Source organism: Sapajus apella, unplaced genomic scaffold (genome assembly GCF_009761245.1).
Source record: "Sapajus apella isolate SASKATOON/1434 unplaced genomic scaffold, GSC_monkey_1.0 scaffold13, whole genome shotgun sequence".
Lineage (NCBI taxonomy): Eukaryota > Metazoa > Chordata > Mammalia > Primates > Cebidae > Sapajus > Sapajus apella.
The window spans coordinates 28,030,491-28,047,700 of record NW_022436953.1 but is presented as its reverse complement, the minus strand read 5'-3'; the positions used below and the strand labels follow the sequence as shown (position 1 = coordinate 28,047,700).

The 17,210-nt window shown below is 39.4% G+C and overlaps 1 protein-coding gene and 1 long non-coding RNA gene across 4 annotated transcripts in view; one reads left to right on the top strand and one right to left on the bottom strand.

Annotated features, from left to right (window-relative positions):
- The window catches only part of ZRANB1 (zinc finger RANBP2-type containing 1), a 65,833-nt gene that overhangs the window by 21,538 nt on the left and 27,085 nt on the right, over positions 1-17,210 (bottom strand). The window lies entirely within an intron of this gene.
- LOC116554103 lies at positions 4,302-15,455 on the top strand. Its single transcript, XR_004270050.1, has 3 exons — positions 4,302-4,312; positions 12,442-12,445; positions 15,327-15,455. It is a non-coding gene; the product is annotated as an uncharacterized LOC116554103 (long non-coding RNA).

The following is a 17,210-nucleotide window of genomic DNA, read 5'->3' as shown; positions in this document are numbered from 1 at the left end:
AGTTCATGTTCATTTTTTATTTCCCAAAGACTAAGACAAGGTAATCTAAAGCTAAGCGCTAAATAACTTCCTTCTTTTGATTGAAGTAGGGGAGGTCTTCGAATCACTTTATTATTTTTACCTAACGCACCATATAGCTGAAGTTTAGAAATAATCTCATTTTAGAAATTCTTAAGATTTCCTCTCTAATGTCTCAGAGAGATTTCTGTAATTAGAAGTTAATGAGCACGGCGGGGGGGGGAGGGGGCACAGACTAGCACAACAAAATTAGCAAAATGTACTTTGGAACTATAATGTACAATAATATCACCCATTCTGTTTTCATTAAGCGCTTTTTAAAAATATATCCAGAACTTTAAATGTTGGCTTACATGGTATGTGAATTATATATCAATAAAGCTGATACATAAAAATACAACTAGGATTTCTATTTGACATAATACAACATTATCAAAAACATTTAATTACTCCCGACAACTCCATGCTCTACATTAAACTGCAAACGGGCTTCCTGACCATTCCCCAACATGGAGGACATACAGAAGATGAGAACAGACTATTGCCAGTTCTAAGCACAAAATTCTCCAAATTTCCCAGAGCATGAAAAACACATATCACATAAGTATAGGTAAAAAATAATATTTAAAAGAAATTTTATTATCTACTGTTTGGAGAATATGTAATTTCATTCTTTTCATTAAGCATAATTACGAGCTTACAGTCTCAGTGACCAGTAAATTTTCAGCTACAAAGATTAGTAAATTTATTACAAATCAAATTTCAGGAAAATATCGCTGAACTGTCCCCATTTTTGCTATGTCTTTATTGCACACTGCTCAAAGAGAACTTCAGGAAGTTTCGACAGTTACCTCACAGACGGTTACTTCGTACAGCAGAAACACTTTTGCTGTAGACATGGTGTTTAACAGAATTTGGCCCATACACATAAAGTTTTAGCCACCACATATTTTCTACTTAGGGAGCAGGGAAAAACCATCATAATTAACATGCAAAAAAAAAAAACTTACAATTATGAAATATCTGAGTTCTTCACATAATTGTATTTTGAGCACCTTTTAATGTCAGGGGATAAAAAGAAAGTAGAAATAAGGTAGGAGAGTTGGTAGACAGGAAGAGACAACAAATAAATGCAAGTGTTAAAAACCTCACTTTATAGGACAAAGGCCAGGAAAAAAAATTAAAAGTTCCAAGAGAAGATAACATATTACTGACATCTCACAACGCCTCCAAAAATAATTGAAGCTTTTTTTTTTTTTTTTTTTTTTTGAGATGGAGTCTTGCTCTGTTACCCAGGCTGGAGTGCAGTGGCATGATCTCGGCTCACTGCAACCTCCACTTCCCAGGTTCAAGCAAGTCTTCTGTCTCAGCCTCCTAACTTGGAACTACAGGCGCACGCCACCACACCCAGCTAATTTTTGTATTTTTAGTAAAGTCAGGGGGTTTCACCATATTGGTCAGGCTGGTCTCGAACTCCTGACCTCATGTAATCCATCTCCCTCGGCCTCCCACAGTGCTGGGATTACAGGCATAAGCCACAGCACCCAGCCAAAGCATCTTTCTCTTAATACTTTTTTTTTTTTTTAATTTAACAAACGTGTATTACGCCTTCTGTTCCTTCCTTCTTCATGTTATGAAGGCAAATAAAAGGACAGCTAAAGCCACTCTGAGATTAACTTTATAAAACTAATCTGCAGTATCATCATACATTCAAAATTGAATGAAACGTACCATTAGCCTCATAGCGAAACATAATCACAGATAAAGTGTAAATATGCTTCTTAAAACATGAAGGCCTAAAAATAAATGAAAGCTACTTTATTAAATATTACTAAACAGCTAAAAAATAAAAATAAAAAACAAACGTATTATTCTGTAATCTGGGCCAGGAGTAGAGTTTAAATATTTTGAAGCCACAGGTCAACAACTCACTGGGGACTTCACAGCTACTATGGAACTCCATTGGTTAGAATTTAGAGCTGGCTCATAGATGTTTAGAAAACAGACTTATTTTTTCCCCCATACATGGCACAGTTTTCAAAGTTTTGCCTTATTTTCCTTTATGACATAAAATTGTAATGGTTACTAACTTTGAAAAGAATGCCAAATGGTAAAAAAAAAGCCAGGACTTACCTGAGCCCACATGGGCCAGCCCCACACTACCCTGGAGTTCTATGGTAGCTGTGACATCACAGCATGGTTTATGCTGTGGGGTCAGGGTGGACCTGGAGTCAGCTGGCACAATTTCAGGAACCCTTAAAGAGAAAAGTTAGTTTTAAGTGGTAATGTTCAGAATGTCCTTTACCATGGTAAGAGAAAGATGCAGATGTGGTTTCCTCTAGCCAGGGTTTAACTCATTCAATTGGTTTTTATATCACAAGCATTTGGCTATAGTTTAATCCTGAACCTGGCTTAGAAATTCAGAGCAAACTCTTTCAAAAATAACGAGCTACTTTTTCAATAAAATGACTTCAATATTTTTTAAAGTGTACCCTCAAGTAGGCAAAAGCAGAGGAACAATCTCAAAAATAATTTGAGCGGGCCAAACCACCTCCTAGTTGCATTTTCCACATAATAACAGCAACAAGCTAAGATCTACTATTTCTAGTCCTAGAACAGTGCTACAAAACAATAACTTACTCAAAAAATCAACGGATGAAAATCAAAATCATAAACAAATTCTTAAATTTCATCTATATTAATATCAAGACTAGCTTCTATTCAATAATCTCACTGTCCATTTCTAAAATATCCTCTTTAGAAAAATAAAAGATTCAATGAGATAAAGTCAAATAGTCACTAATTAAAGCTTTTAAAATTATCTGTAAGTTATGACAAACCATGTCAAATGTCATCTATACTACTGAGCTCTTTCTTCCTTGTATCTTTGATCAGGGTGTTAACAACCCACTCTTGTGGAAATATAAGTCTCCGAAGTCATGAAAAAATACCTAACCTAAACATATATCTTCATAAAAAAGGAGATTCTGTCAAGCAGGAAGAATTACTGCTTAAAGTATTACAGAAGGACTTAAAGGAAAGTTATCTTTGCGACAAGTGATCAGAGACAGAGACGTTAATGGGCTAAAACAGATTAACATGAGTTCAAATTACGAAGGTCACTTAAAATATCACTGAAATACTCAACTGAAAGGAAATTACAGTTCTTAAAAGTCTTAGGTTCCAAAAGTACATTTTGAAACTCATAAAATAATGTATGCCAAAACCACATTTACCACTGAAATTATGTCCAAAAGTCTTTCTGACTTCAAAATAAAAATTTCATTTGCCACACTGCCAAGTTACCCTGACTGAATTTGAAATCAAGTTTTTTTTTTTTTTTTTTTTTTTTTTTTTTTTTGGGAGACTGAGTCTTGCTCTGTCACCAGGCTGGAGTGAGGTGGTGCAGTCTCAGCTCACTGCAACCTCCACCTCCCGGATTCAAGCAATTCTCCTGCCTCAGCCTCCCGAGTAGCTGGGACTACTGGCGTGTGCCACCACACCCAGCTAATTTTTGTATTTTTTAGTAGAGACAGGGTTTCACCATGTTGGCGAGGATGGTCTTGAGCTCTTGACCTCGTGATCCACCCACCTTGGCCTCCCAAAGTGCTGGGATTATAGGCATGAGCCACCACGCCCAGTCTGAAATCAAATTTTAGATTTTTATAATTACACTATGATTATACTATCTCAGGTACGCCGGAGAAACTGAACAGTCTAGCCTACCTTCATTTACTAGAGAGTAAGTGAACATTTTAAAAATGGAAATGGGAGGCTGGGGTGCAGGGGGTCACACCTATAATCTCAGCACTTTGGGAGGCCAAGGTGGGAGAATCGCTTAGAGTCCAGGATTTCAAGACCAGCCTGAGCAAGATGGTGAGGTCTCATCTTTACAAAAAAATTTTTTTAATTATTCAGGCATGGTGATGTATGCCTATAGTCCCAGCTACTTGAGAGGATCACCTGAGCCCAGGAATTCAAGGCTGCAATGAGCTATGATCACACCACTGCACTCCAACCTGGGTGACAGAAAGAGACCCTGTCTCTATTAAAAAAAAAAAAAAAAAAAAAAGTGGAGGCAAGGAAGCAAGGATAAAAGGAAAAACTTTCATAATTTATTATAACTTTATCCTGTTCATATTATATACATTTAATTCTTCTAGACAAAAGCAGAATTAAGACAAAATCATCACATTGGAAGAAATATTCAAAAGTAACCTAGTCAATCTTAATAAGGTTTCCAACTAGACACACTAAACAAGAAAGTCCCTATAATTAGCTACTGCAAAAGAAAGTTCACAGCTTCAGTGAACACTCATAGTCCCAAAAGCATCCATTATCCCCAAAAATTTCAGACCCATGTATCCAATAATTCATTAGGCATCCTACCACAAAACATCTAGAAAAACCTAAACCTTCCGTCTCCTAGGTTCAGGAAAAATGATACTGTTATCCAACTCAGATGTACAAACCAAAAATCTGGCTTTCTAAACTCCTTCTCATCTCAGCCCAGTATCAATTTTTCCAACTTTTGCCAATTCTAACTGAAGTCTTTTTCAAATAAATCTTCCTTTCCCCATCTCCACTGACTCTACCCTAGCTGTACCTGACTATACCTAAGTTGCTATCATTAACTCTACTGGTCTGCCATCTCAAGTGTTGCCCCTTCCCAATCTATTCTCTACATTAGGGTGAGTGTGGTCTTCCTAAACTACAAATTTGATTAAGGCACTCCCTTCTCAAAAGTTTACCACTAGGCCGGGCACAGTGGCTCACACCTGCAATCCTAGCATGTTGGGAGCCCAACGCAGGCAGACTGCTTGAGCTCAGGGGTTCAAGACCAGCCTGGGCAAAATCCAACCTCTATAAAAAAACTTTAAAAATAAACTGCGCAGCCAGACACAGTGGCTCACGCCTGTAATCCCAGAACTTCAGGAGGCTGAGGCAGATGGATCACGGAGGTCAGGAGTTCAAGACCAGCCTGGCCAAGGTGGTGAACACCCTGTGTCTACGAAAAATACAAAAATTAGCCGGGTATAGTGGCGGGTGCCTGTAATCCCAGCTACCTGGGAGGCTGAGGCAGCAGAATTGCTTGAACCTGGGAGGCAGAGGTTGCAGTAAGATGAAATCATGCCACTGCACTCCAGCCTGGGCGACAGAGCAAGACTCTGTCTCATTAATTAATTAATTATTAATTAATTAAGCTTGGCATGCTGGCGTGCACATATAGTCCCAGCTACTTGGGAGGCTGAGGTGGGAGGATCCCTTGAGCCCAAGAAGTTTGAGGCAGCAGTAAGCCTCAGTGATCATGTCACTGGACTCCAGTCTGGGAGTCCTTAACCGGGTTAAGGAATTAACCTATTTAACCAGGTTAAATAGTCCCAACATTCCCTACAGGTTCTCTCTCACACTCCTCATTCTACATACACTCCAAGCAACTGATTTCTTTCAGGTTACTGAACATGCCTCAAACACCCTTCCTTCTTCTCAACAAAGTTTCGGCTTAGATGTCACCAAAAGTCATCTCCAAATCTCCTAGTGAGATTAGGTTATATGTTCCTTCTACAACCCTGTGCCTCCTCTTCTGAACTATGCGGGCTTGCTAAATTACATCTGCCCCCATAAACTCTTTGAGAGACATGACGTCTTTCAAAGTGCTTGGGAGCATACTCGGTGTATACCTGAATGCATGAATGAATGAACAAAGAAAAGGTAAAAGCTAAGACAATTTTTTGAAGTAATTGAGGCCGAGCACTGTGGCTCACCCCTGTAATCCCAGCACTTTGGGAGGCCAAGACCAAAAATGATTTTATATTGCCCAGACTGGGATTGGTACATGTTTTTAAGATGCATATTTTTAATAGAGATTTCATGTGACTTGATAAAATCACCAAAGAAAGTGAACAGAAGACATGAATCAGCAACTCACAGAAAAAAAATACAAATGATTAATGAGACAGCATGCCACTCTTAATAAACATCAGCAAAAACAGCTCCACAGGGACTCCCAAGCTGCTAATAATAAAGAACAGGTTAATTTAAGGTACAGCAACTCAATGTCATATTACACGTTCATTTTTAGAAGATAACATTTTGATTCCAAATATAAAGTTCAATGAAAAAGGATATACAATATAATCTTAACTACATAAAAGTAAATAAATGCAAAAAAAAAAAAAAAAAAAAAAAGACCAAATATAGACAAAAAAAATCTGACAGGCTTCCTCTGGGCAGTGAGATTATAAACTATTGTTATTTTTTCATAGTTTTTCTTATCTCAGAAATGGTCTACAATGCATATAGTCTGCTTTTTTTTTTTTTTGAGATGGGAGTTTTGCTCTTGTCATCTAGACTGGACTGCAGTGACATGATCATAGCTCACTGCAGCATCGAACCCTTGCCTCAAGCACTCCTCCCGCCTCAGCCTCACATATCTGGGACTCATGCACCCCGCCACCAATCCCAACTAAGTTTTTTATTTTTAGTAGAGAAGCAAGAGGTTCCGCTATGTTGCACATGCTAGTCTCAAGCAGTCTGCCTTTATTATTCAATAATGAACTAAACTCTCAAAGATCATTACAGGAAGTCAGTACAAAAGTCTAAATTTGACGAAACAGAAATGATATATTTCCATCAACTGATGAAAAGACAAACAAAATGTGGTATATACATACGATGAAATATTATTCAGTCTTAAAAAGGAAGGAAATTCTGGCCAGGTGCAGTGGCTCACGCCTGTAATCACAGTACTTTGGGAGGCTGAGGCAGACAAATCACTTCAGGTCAGGAGTTCTAGACCAGCCTGGTCAACATGGTGAAACCCCAACTCTACTAAAAATACAAAAATTAGATGGGCATGGTGGCACATGCCTGCAGTTCCAGCTACTTGAGAGGCTGAGGCAGGAAAATCACTTGAACCCAGGAAGGGGAGGTTGCAGTGAGCCCAGATTGCGCCACAGCCCTCCAGCCTGGGTGACAGAGTGAAACTTTCTCTCCGAAAAAAAAAGGGAAGGAGATTCTGACACAGACCACAACATGATGAACCTTAAAGACATTACACAAAGTGAAATAAGCAAAAGGACAGATACTGTCTGATTCCATTCATGAGGCATTAGAACAGTCAAATTCATTGACAGAAAGCAGAATGAGGGCTGTCAGGTCTGGAGGAAGGAGGAATGGAGCTATTTAAAGGATACAGAGTTTCAATTCTGCAAGATGAAAAAAGCTCTAGAGAGAATGGTAGAAATAGTTACACAACAATAAGAATGTACTTAAAGCTACCAATATACACTTAATGAGTAAAATGGTATATTTTATCTTATGTATATTTTACATCAATTAAACTAAATTACAAAAAAATAAAAAAGGAACAATGATACAACATTATTCAGAGATATTGGAGGTGATGCCTCAAATAATATCACCTATATAGTATTCTCACTCCCCTAAAAATGATGTTTAAACTAAATCTAATCATAAGGAAACCCACAAATCTAAATTGAAGATCATTCTGCAAAAGTGGAATCTTCGAAAATGTCAATCATGAAAGAGTAAATTTTAAAAAAGCAAAGCAAAATCAGGCGCTGTTCTAGATTAGAGAAGACTGAATAGACAAAACAACTAAACATAACGTGTAATCCGTAACTGAATATGGTGGGAGCAACACCAATTACTAAAACTATTGGGTGAAACTAAATATAGACTTTCAGTATTAAATTTCTTAGATAATTATATTGTGTGGTTATGTAGGAAAAATGTCCTTGTTCTTAGGAAATACATGCTGAAATATTTAGGGGCAAAGTGTCATGATGTCCTCAGTTAACTCTCAAATGCTTCAGAGAATACACACGAGAAAGAGAGACATAGAGACAGAGACACCAAATATGGCAAAGAATTAACTGGAAAATCTAAGTCAAAGGCATGTGGTGTTCAATATATTATACTTGTAACCTTTATACAGGTTTTGAAATTTCTTAATATAAAAGAATGACAGGGGCCAGGCATGATGGTTCATGCCTGTAATCCGAGCACTTTGGGATGCCGAGTCGGGTGGATCACTTGAGGTCATGAGTTCGAGACTGGCCTGGCCCAGCATGGTGAAACCCCGTCTCTTCCAAAAAAATACAAAAATTAGCTGGGCATGGTGACAAGCTTGCCAATAGTCCCAGTATTTGGGAGGCTGAGGCACAAGAATCACTGGGATCTGGGAGGCAGAGGTGGCAGTTAGCCAAGATTGCGCCACTGCACTCCAGCCTGGATGACAGAGAAAGACTCCATCTCAAAATAAAATAAAATAAAATAAAATAAAATAAAATAAAAGTGAAAGGAAAAAATAGTCATCTGCACAGGAGGACTGGAGGTAAACAGAAGAAAAGAAGAATCTATTGCATTTCTGTCTTGCTTGGTTTGTTTTTTTTAACCATGTGCCCAGTTTAAGGCAACTTTTTCAAGTTAGATTCCAACAATTCTCTAGAGTCAAAACACATCCTTTTATACTTGATATTTAAAGGTTACATCTGGATTTCATAATTCAATGTGTTTGTTTAATTTAGTACTTTTTTTAAACGAAAGCCTTTACTAAATCAATGGTGCATATTCAAATGTCAGTATCACATAATCAAGAATCACACGACACAGTCCCTTTCGCAGCATAAAAAGGCACATTACTAGTTGGCAAGCCTGTATAATCAATCATTTCTGAAAGCCGAGAATTATGTCTCAGACATGCTAAAGGCAACCAAGAGAATACTGGGGCTTTATTTCTGCCATCCCCGCCTGTTTGCCTTAATAGAGACATTCATTCCTGGAAGCTTTCTTTTTTGTCACAGGTGTCAGGAAGTACTTTTAAATCCCAGATCAAACTGGCCAGCATCATTTAATAGTAGAAAGGAAAGACATGAAAAATATGTGTGTGCACAAGGCATGTGTGTTCCCTACAGATTAGAATATTTTATGTTGCTGGAAATTCTCATAATTCATTTAAAAATCATGACGTAAGGCCGGGCACAGTGGCTCACACCTGTAATCCCAGCACTTTGGGAGGCCAAGGTGGGCAGATCACCAGGTAAAGAGATCAAGATCATCCTGGCCAACATGGTGAAACCTCGTCTGTACTAATAATAAAAAAATTAACTGGGCATGGTGGTGTCTACCTGTAATACCAGCTACTTGGGTGGCTGAGGCAGGAGAAACGCTTGAACCTGGGAGGCAGATGTTGGCAGTGAGCCGAGATCATATCACTGTATTCCAGTCTGGTGACAGAGACATCATCAAAAAAAAAAAAAAAAAAAAAAAAAAACATGATATAAAATGTTGTTTTATATCCAGTGTTCCAAAATCAAAACAGGAAATCCTTAAAAACTTGAAAAACAGGACAAAAACTTCGACTTGAAGATAATACTTCTTTCATGGTACTAAAAATAACTCTATTACCCATATGAACCACCTTGGATAGGAAGTAAATCCACAATCAAGAATGTTTGTGGAGTGAAATGACATCGCAGTTTTCATAGCTACATACTCATCACAATTAAGAGTATCATGGAAAGTTAGCCAAGGGCATACATTGCTAGTATTCCAGCACTCACTTTCCTTTCATGGATACAGGCCAAAAATTGCGACACAAGTCTGTATACATTTTGGATATTATTAAAAGCTTTTAATGTGTCCAGGCATAGTGGCTCACACACCTGTAATCACAGCACTTTGGGAGGCCAAGGTCGCGGATCACCTGAGGTCAGAAAGTCAGACCAGCCTGGCCAACATGGTGAAACCCTGTCACTACTAAAAATACAAAAATTAGATGGGCACGGTGGTGCACATCTGAAATCCCAGTTACTAGAGAAGCTGAGGCAGGAGGATCACTTGAACCCAGGAGGTGGAGGTTGCAGTGAGCAGGGATTATACCACTGCACTCCAGCCTAGGCAACAGAGCAAGACCCTGTTTCAAAAAAAAAAATTAACGTCACATTTTTAACTCAAACCATTTTTGTGTTTTCTTTAATAAAAGGGCAATTAGATAGTTTTAAATGTTGAAAACTATTAATAAGATGCAAGACCTGTTTACTGGTTCTGCCCTCCATTCATATGTAAAACAATGTATTAAGAAAAAAGGGGCCAGGCACAGTGGCTCACGCCTGTTATCCCAGCACTTTGGGAGGCTGAAACGGGCAGATCACTTGAGCCCAGGAGTGTGAGACCAGCCTGGACAGCATGGTGAAACCCTACTTCTATAAAAAAAAGAAAAAAAAAAAAAAATACAGGAATTAGCTGGGTGTGGTGGTGTGCGCCTCTAAAGTGGGAGAATCGCTTGAGCCCGGGCATTCGAGGCTCCAGTGAGCTATGATTATGCCACTGCCTCCAGCGTGGGCAAGAGCAGAATCATGGCTCCAGAAAAACAGAAAGGGAAAAGAAAACAACAACAAAAAAAAGACACTAAATAGGAGAGTGTCTTTCAGCAGAACGCTAGTTTGGCATCAGTATACAACCGAAGTTCATAGCCCAGCACTTAAAAGTAACCATAATGGTGTACAACTTCACAAGCTTCCTCTCTAAACTCCCAGATGATAATCTTGAAAAATGACACATTAGAACATAGATCTGCAACTGAGCTACCAACACAGAAGTAGTGATGACTGCAAAGCAATCCGTAGAACAGGAAAAGTTCTAAACACTGAAAGATTGCCCAAAGAGCTTTGCAATACCAAGCCAAAAATAGGCCAACATGAGCAGAGCAAACAGAGCACACACTACAGAAACACCACTACAGGAACACTACAGAAAAAAATCAAGCTCAAATAATGTGGCCTAATCATGGAATGCTGCAAAATATTAGCAAGTGGTAGATTACCCTGGGCCACAGCAATCAGCTTCATATAAGCATATTTATTTTGCTGCCTTGAAAAAAGGCAGGACTAAAAACATTAATATTCCCAGGTATCAAACATAATTCAAAAGCTCCAGTAATAATCCCCAATCATATTTAGCAGAAAGAAACGTCGTTACCATTTGTGTCTTGGAAAGGACAGCTTCTTCCCATTCAGTAAATCAGCTCCTCTGTACCTCAACTTCTTTCATTATTAACAATGGCTCTGACTTCCTCTAGGAACTGGTGAAAATTAAGTAAAATTTTTCTGAAATTGTCAAATTAAGATATATTTGTTTAGGGCTGGGTGCAGTGGCTCATGCCTGTAATCCCAGCACTTTGGGAGGTTGAGGTGGGCAGGTCACCTGAGGTTAGGAGTTCAAGGCTAGCCTAGTCAACATGATGAAACCCTGTCTCTACTAAATGCACAAAAATTAGCCAGGCATGGTGGCGGGTGCCTGTAATCCCAGCTACTTGGGAAGCTGAGACAGGAGAATCACGTGAACTTGGAAAGCAGAGGTGCAGTGAGCCGAGACCATGCCATTCACAACAAGAGCAAAACTCCATCTCAAAAAGAAAAAAGATGTTCGGGCCGGGCGAGGTGGCTCAAGCCTGTAATTCCAGCACTGTGGGAGGCCGAGGCGGGTGGATCACGAGGTCAAGAGATCGAGACCATCCTGGTCAACATGGTGAAACCCCGTCTCTACTAAAAATACAAAAAATTAGCTGGGCATGGTGGTGCGTGCCTGTAATCCCAGCGACTCAGGAGGCTGCGGCAGGAGAATTGCCTGAACCTGGGAGGCGGAGGTTGCAGTGAGCCGAGATCGCGCCATTGCACTCCAGCCTGGGTAACAAGAGCGAAACTCTGTCTCAAGAAAAAAAATAAAAAATAAAAAAGATGTTCTTTAAAAAAAAAAAAAAAAAGCTATTTGTATTAATTTCTTATTGCTGCTCTAACAAATGATTACAACCTTAGTGACTTAAAACAACACAAACTTTCTGTCATACAATTCAGGTCAGAAGTTCAGCAAGGCTCTCACTGAGCTAAAATCAAAAGTGTTGGCAGAGCTGTGCTCCTTCATGAGCCTCTAGAAAAGCCTTGTCTTTTCTTCTAGAGGCTGCTGGCATTCCTTGCCTCATGCCCTGCAACTCTCTCAGGCCTTTCCTTCTCTTCTCATGGTCCCATCTGTAATCCTCACTCTCCTGTCTCCCCCTCTGATTTACAAGGACGCTTGTGATTATACCACCTACCCAGATAACCCTGCCATTGAAGCCATCTTTAATCACTTCTGTAGAGTCTCTTTTGCCACATAAGGTGGCATATCCACAAATCCTGGGGACTGGGATGCAGCCATGGGGAGGTGGGTTGTGGACATTATCCTGCCTGCCACTCTATTTATATCAATCATGTAAATCACCCAAAAAAGCCCAAGGAGGGCGTAGAGGGGGATAAACCTATAAGGATGTCAATGGGCAAGTTAAAAATGTAAATTTGGACACTGTAACTTATTAATAGTATGTTCTTATTTTTTTGTTTTTATTTTGCGGGGGGGGTGGAGGGGGGTGGTGGAGATGGAGTTTCACCCTGTTGTCCAGGCTGGAGTACAGTGGCATAATCTCGGCTCATTGCAACCTCTGCCTCCCGGGTCCAAGAGATTCTTCTGCCTCAGCCTCCCAAGTAGCTAGGATTACAGGAGCCCGCCACCACGCCCAGCTATTTTTGTATTTTTAGTAGAGACGGGGTTTCACCATGTTGGCCAGGCTGGTCTTGAACTCCTGACCTCAAGTAATCTGCCTACTACGGCCTCCCAACATGCTAGGATTACAGGTGTGAGCCACCGTGCCCGGCCAATAGTGTGTTTTTAAAAATAACGAATGTTTTGTGACTTCAGGTAAGTCATCAATAAAATATCCTTATGAATGAAATAATTTTTAAAGCTAAGGAGTAATGAACTAGAGAATAGAAGCCTCTTCCATTTTTTTTCTTCACAATCATTTGTATGCCCTGAGCTTTCTCTCAAGTTAAAAAGTCAGCCCAAAGATGTCTTAAATGGACAAAATCACCAATGTCCAATGCAAGGATTTCCTTTTCCGCTTTTGACATGGTAATTTTCTTGGTAATATAAATCACCTTACAATCATTCCAGTTCAAAGGAATATAATCTCTCAAAAACTAAATGACTTTTTCTTCACGGAAGTTACTTTAACTTTGTTTGTATTATTGCACAATCTCCCTTTCTTTTTTTTTTAAGACACAGGGTTTCACCATTGGCCAGGATGGTCTTGATCTCCTGACCTCGTGATCCGCCCGCCTCGGCCTCCCACAGTGCTGGGATTACAGGCGTGAGCCACCAACAATCTCCCTTTCATATTTCATTTCACCAGGCACATATTTCCAAAGTAGAAACTGTTTTTAAAAAATCATTATAGAAGATTACATTTTGCACAGTTTTGTTTCTCCAGAAGAAAAAATAATACTAATTTAATGATTTACTTCCTTGAGAATAACCTTTGACAAATTGTAAACGTCCATCTATATACATAATTCTTAACATTAATACCAAAACAAATTGAAAATAACACTTTAAAATGTAATATGCCTACACTTTGCTATTTTTTGTCAAACAATGTGTGTTAGTAAAACCAAATGGACAAATACATTCTGACATATTTAATACCATGCAAGTTTTAAGACATAGTCTTGCTCTGTCACCCAGGCTGGGAATACAATGGCACAATAATGGCCCACTGCAGTGAGCTGTGATGGTACCACTGCACTCCAGCCTGGGCGACAGAGCAAGAGCTTATCTCAAAAAAAAGAAAAAAGTATGTGCGTGTGTGTGTGTGTGTGTGTGTGTGTGTGTGTATACAGTTTCAATGTGAACTTGTTACTTAAGTTTCCTTCTTCTTCCCCTATGCCTTAGACAGCCCCAACCAAATCTCAGCTCCTTCCCATCTTCGTTAGCAGGAGCACTGGACAAGGTAAACTTAAGAAAGATGCAACTATTGTTGAGGAAGTGAGACCAAATGCCAACTAGGAAGCAGTAGGTCCAACAACAACTGAATAAATATTTCAAGTAAAAATCTCATTTGATAGTTATACCAAACACATAGAATGATTTTTTAAAAAGCAAATATTGCCATGAGTGCAAGTAGGAAGGTAGAGAAATTAAATATACAGAAACCTGACTTTAGACTTTTCATATCCATAGACTGCCCAGTGATAAACCGAAGCCTCTACTGTAAGACCTCTACTGTAAGCCTTTCCTGTAAGACCCTTTCATACCTAATACCTACCTCAGACTTCCTGACAACCAGTGAGAAGTAGAACTGGCTCTCCTGGGTTGGGCCCCAACTACTGAAAAATACAGAAAGCTAGGAAGCAGGCAAAGAATCCAGAAATTCATAGGAGTAGGATAAAGGTTTGTCCAAACCCCAGTTCCCAAAAATACTCATGTGTTCACTGATATAAAAATACTTGAGTGCCTAGTATGTATGTAGCAGGCACTGTTCTAAGATAGAGCTTTGAACAAAAGAGGTAAAATTCCTGGCCCTCAGGAAGCTTAAACTCTGGAGTAGAGAGAGACAAACAATAAACAAGATGACTAAGCATATTAGAAGGTGACAAGTCTTATAAAGAAAATTAATGCTGTGGGGAGGGATAAAGGACAGGAATGAAATCCTAGATACAGCGGTCATGGAAGACCTCACTGAGAAGGCAACGCTTGAGAAAAGTGAAGGTGGAAAGCAATTTGGGCAAAAAAAACAGCAAGTAAAAGGCTTCAGGCTTGTTTATAGAATAAAAAGGTAGCAAGAGTGGCTGGAATAAAATGGAAAAGGTGGAAAACAGATTAGTTCAGAGATAAACAGCATACATTTGACCCCTGAACAACAAGGGGAGTAGGGGGACCAACCTCCCACACAGTAGAAAATCCATGTATAACCTTTGACTCCCCCAAAACTACTGATAGCCTACAGCTGACCGGAAGCCTTACTAATAGCATAGTCAAATAATACAAATTTGTATATGTATTATACACTGTATTCTTGTCATACATTAGAAAAAAGAAAATGCTAAGAAAATCATAAGGAAGATAAGATACATTTACTAACTCATTAAGTGGTCTTCATCCTCATCGTCCTCACCTTGAATAGGCTGAGGAGGAGGAGGAAGAAGAGGGGTTGGTCTTGCTGTCTCAGGGGTGGCAGAGTTGGTAGAAAACTTATGTATAGTGGACCCACACAGTTCAGACCTGTGCTGTTTAAGGGTCAAAACTACGTGGAGGCAAGTTGAAATGAGCAATACAAAGCATGTAGATGACCTTGTGGAGTTTTTGAGGGACTCTAGCTTTTAAGCCAAGTAAAAGAGGCAGTCAATCACTAGAGGGTTCTGAGCAGAGTTTTTAAAAACAAAACCAGCAGCTCCTCTGTTGACAGTAGACAGTAAGGGAGAGCAAAAGCAAGGGGTAAGGGAGGGCAAAAGCAAGGGGGATCATGGTTTGGACAAAAATAGTGAGAAGTGGTCAGAGTCCAGATATATTTTGAAGGTAGAGCCAATGGATCTTCTGAGAAATAGAAGTGGGGCATAAGAGGAATCAAGGAGAAACAAGGCTTTTGACACAAGCAATGGAATCAGAAATTTGCCATCAACCAAGATGGGAGCCTGGGAAAAAATAGACTTGAAGGAGAGACCAGTTCTGTTTTAGCATCACTGAGCTTGAAATAAGCTTGAGTTATTAAACACTCCAGCAAAGATGTTGAATGGGCAGCTGGAGATATGAGTCTAAGGTTCAGGAATACAAGTTACAGCACAGATTTGATATGGTGTTCTTATCTAACCCTGTCTCTTTAAAGACACAACTATGTACACAAAATTGTCAAAGTGCAATTTCATAGGGCAACTGATTCAATACAATAGCAGAACAAAAGCAGGACATTAGGTAGTGTTGCTTTATTCTCCAGATACACTGTTGTCTACCCAGTGAGAAAAGCAGTCTACATTGAGTACTGACATGACCTCCCTAAAAACCCGATGTCCCTAAAAAAATCCAGCAGTAACTGCAAACACTCCAAAGACAACTGTACATTTACATTCACACCTCTACCTTTACCACCCTGATTCCCAATCTCAGGTTCCACTAATGATGTCAGGTTTCGGCACAGCTGTCCCCAGCATCCTCTGACCACATAAGATAATATGCACTTATGTGAAACTTACATACAACAGCCATGTTAATATGTTTGCTTAATACTGCTGATACCTTAGTTTACATCTGCCCTCTCAACAACTGAATCTTCCTCATTCCTAGTTTATCAGCTACAAAGCTGACCTGAAGTCCAAATTTTTTCCCAACTTTAAATGGAAAAAGTCTCACATTTTATACTCAGTGTACATACTTTAGAGATGGACTCTTCAAAAATCACTAACAACAATAAGTCAAGATACACTGTATCTAAAGAAATCTGGGAAGGGAAGTAAAGATTAATTTTGTTAGTCTTACTGCTCAAACCTTTTTTTTTATTTTTTAGTTAACCCAACACAATGTAAACAAGTTAAAAAAACGTGTTTAACATATTTCAGTGATGTTTACAAATCAGAATATGGCTGTCCCATAGAAACAGGCCTATAATTATAACCTTATGTATAACAGTTCAGAATGACATTGTACAGTTAACAGTAAAAAATGTTCGCTGATAGGAAAGACACAGTCCACGTTACCAAGAACCAAATACAATCAACCCATGGCCCTAAGAATCTAGAAACTTTGCAGGAAGAAACAGCAACTTAATGACAAATAGTTGTTTTTCGTTTTTTTGTTTCTGAGATGGAGTCTGGCTCTGTCGCCCAGGCAGGAGTGCAGTGGTGGGATCTCAGCTTACCACAACCTCCACCTCCGGGGTTCAAGTGATTCTCTTGCCTCAGCCTCCCAAGTAGCTGGGACTACAGGCGTGTGCCACCAAGCTGGGTTTTTTTTTGTACTTTTAGTAGAGACAGAGTTTCATCATGTTAGCCAGGATGATCTCGATCTCCACCTGCCACCCAAAATGCCCAGCCAACAAATAGTTTTGTAAATGAAACAAGGCTAAATCCAATACTGGTCCTATGGTAGAAGTTTTTGTTCCACTTTTAAATTGAAGTCATATTGATTAAAATGCAAAGGGGTGGCCAGGCGCAGTGGCTCATGCTTGTAGTCTCAGCACTCTGGGAGGCCGAGGCAGGTGGATCACGAGGGTCCAGAGTTCAAGACCAGCCTGGCCAAGATGGTGAAACCTCATCTCTACTAAAACTACAAAAATTAACCAGTCACGGTGGCAGACACCTGTAATC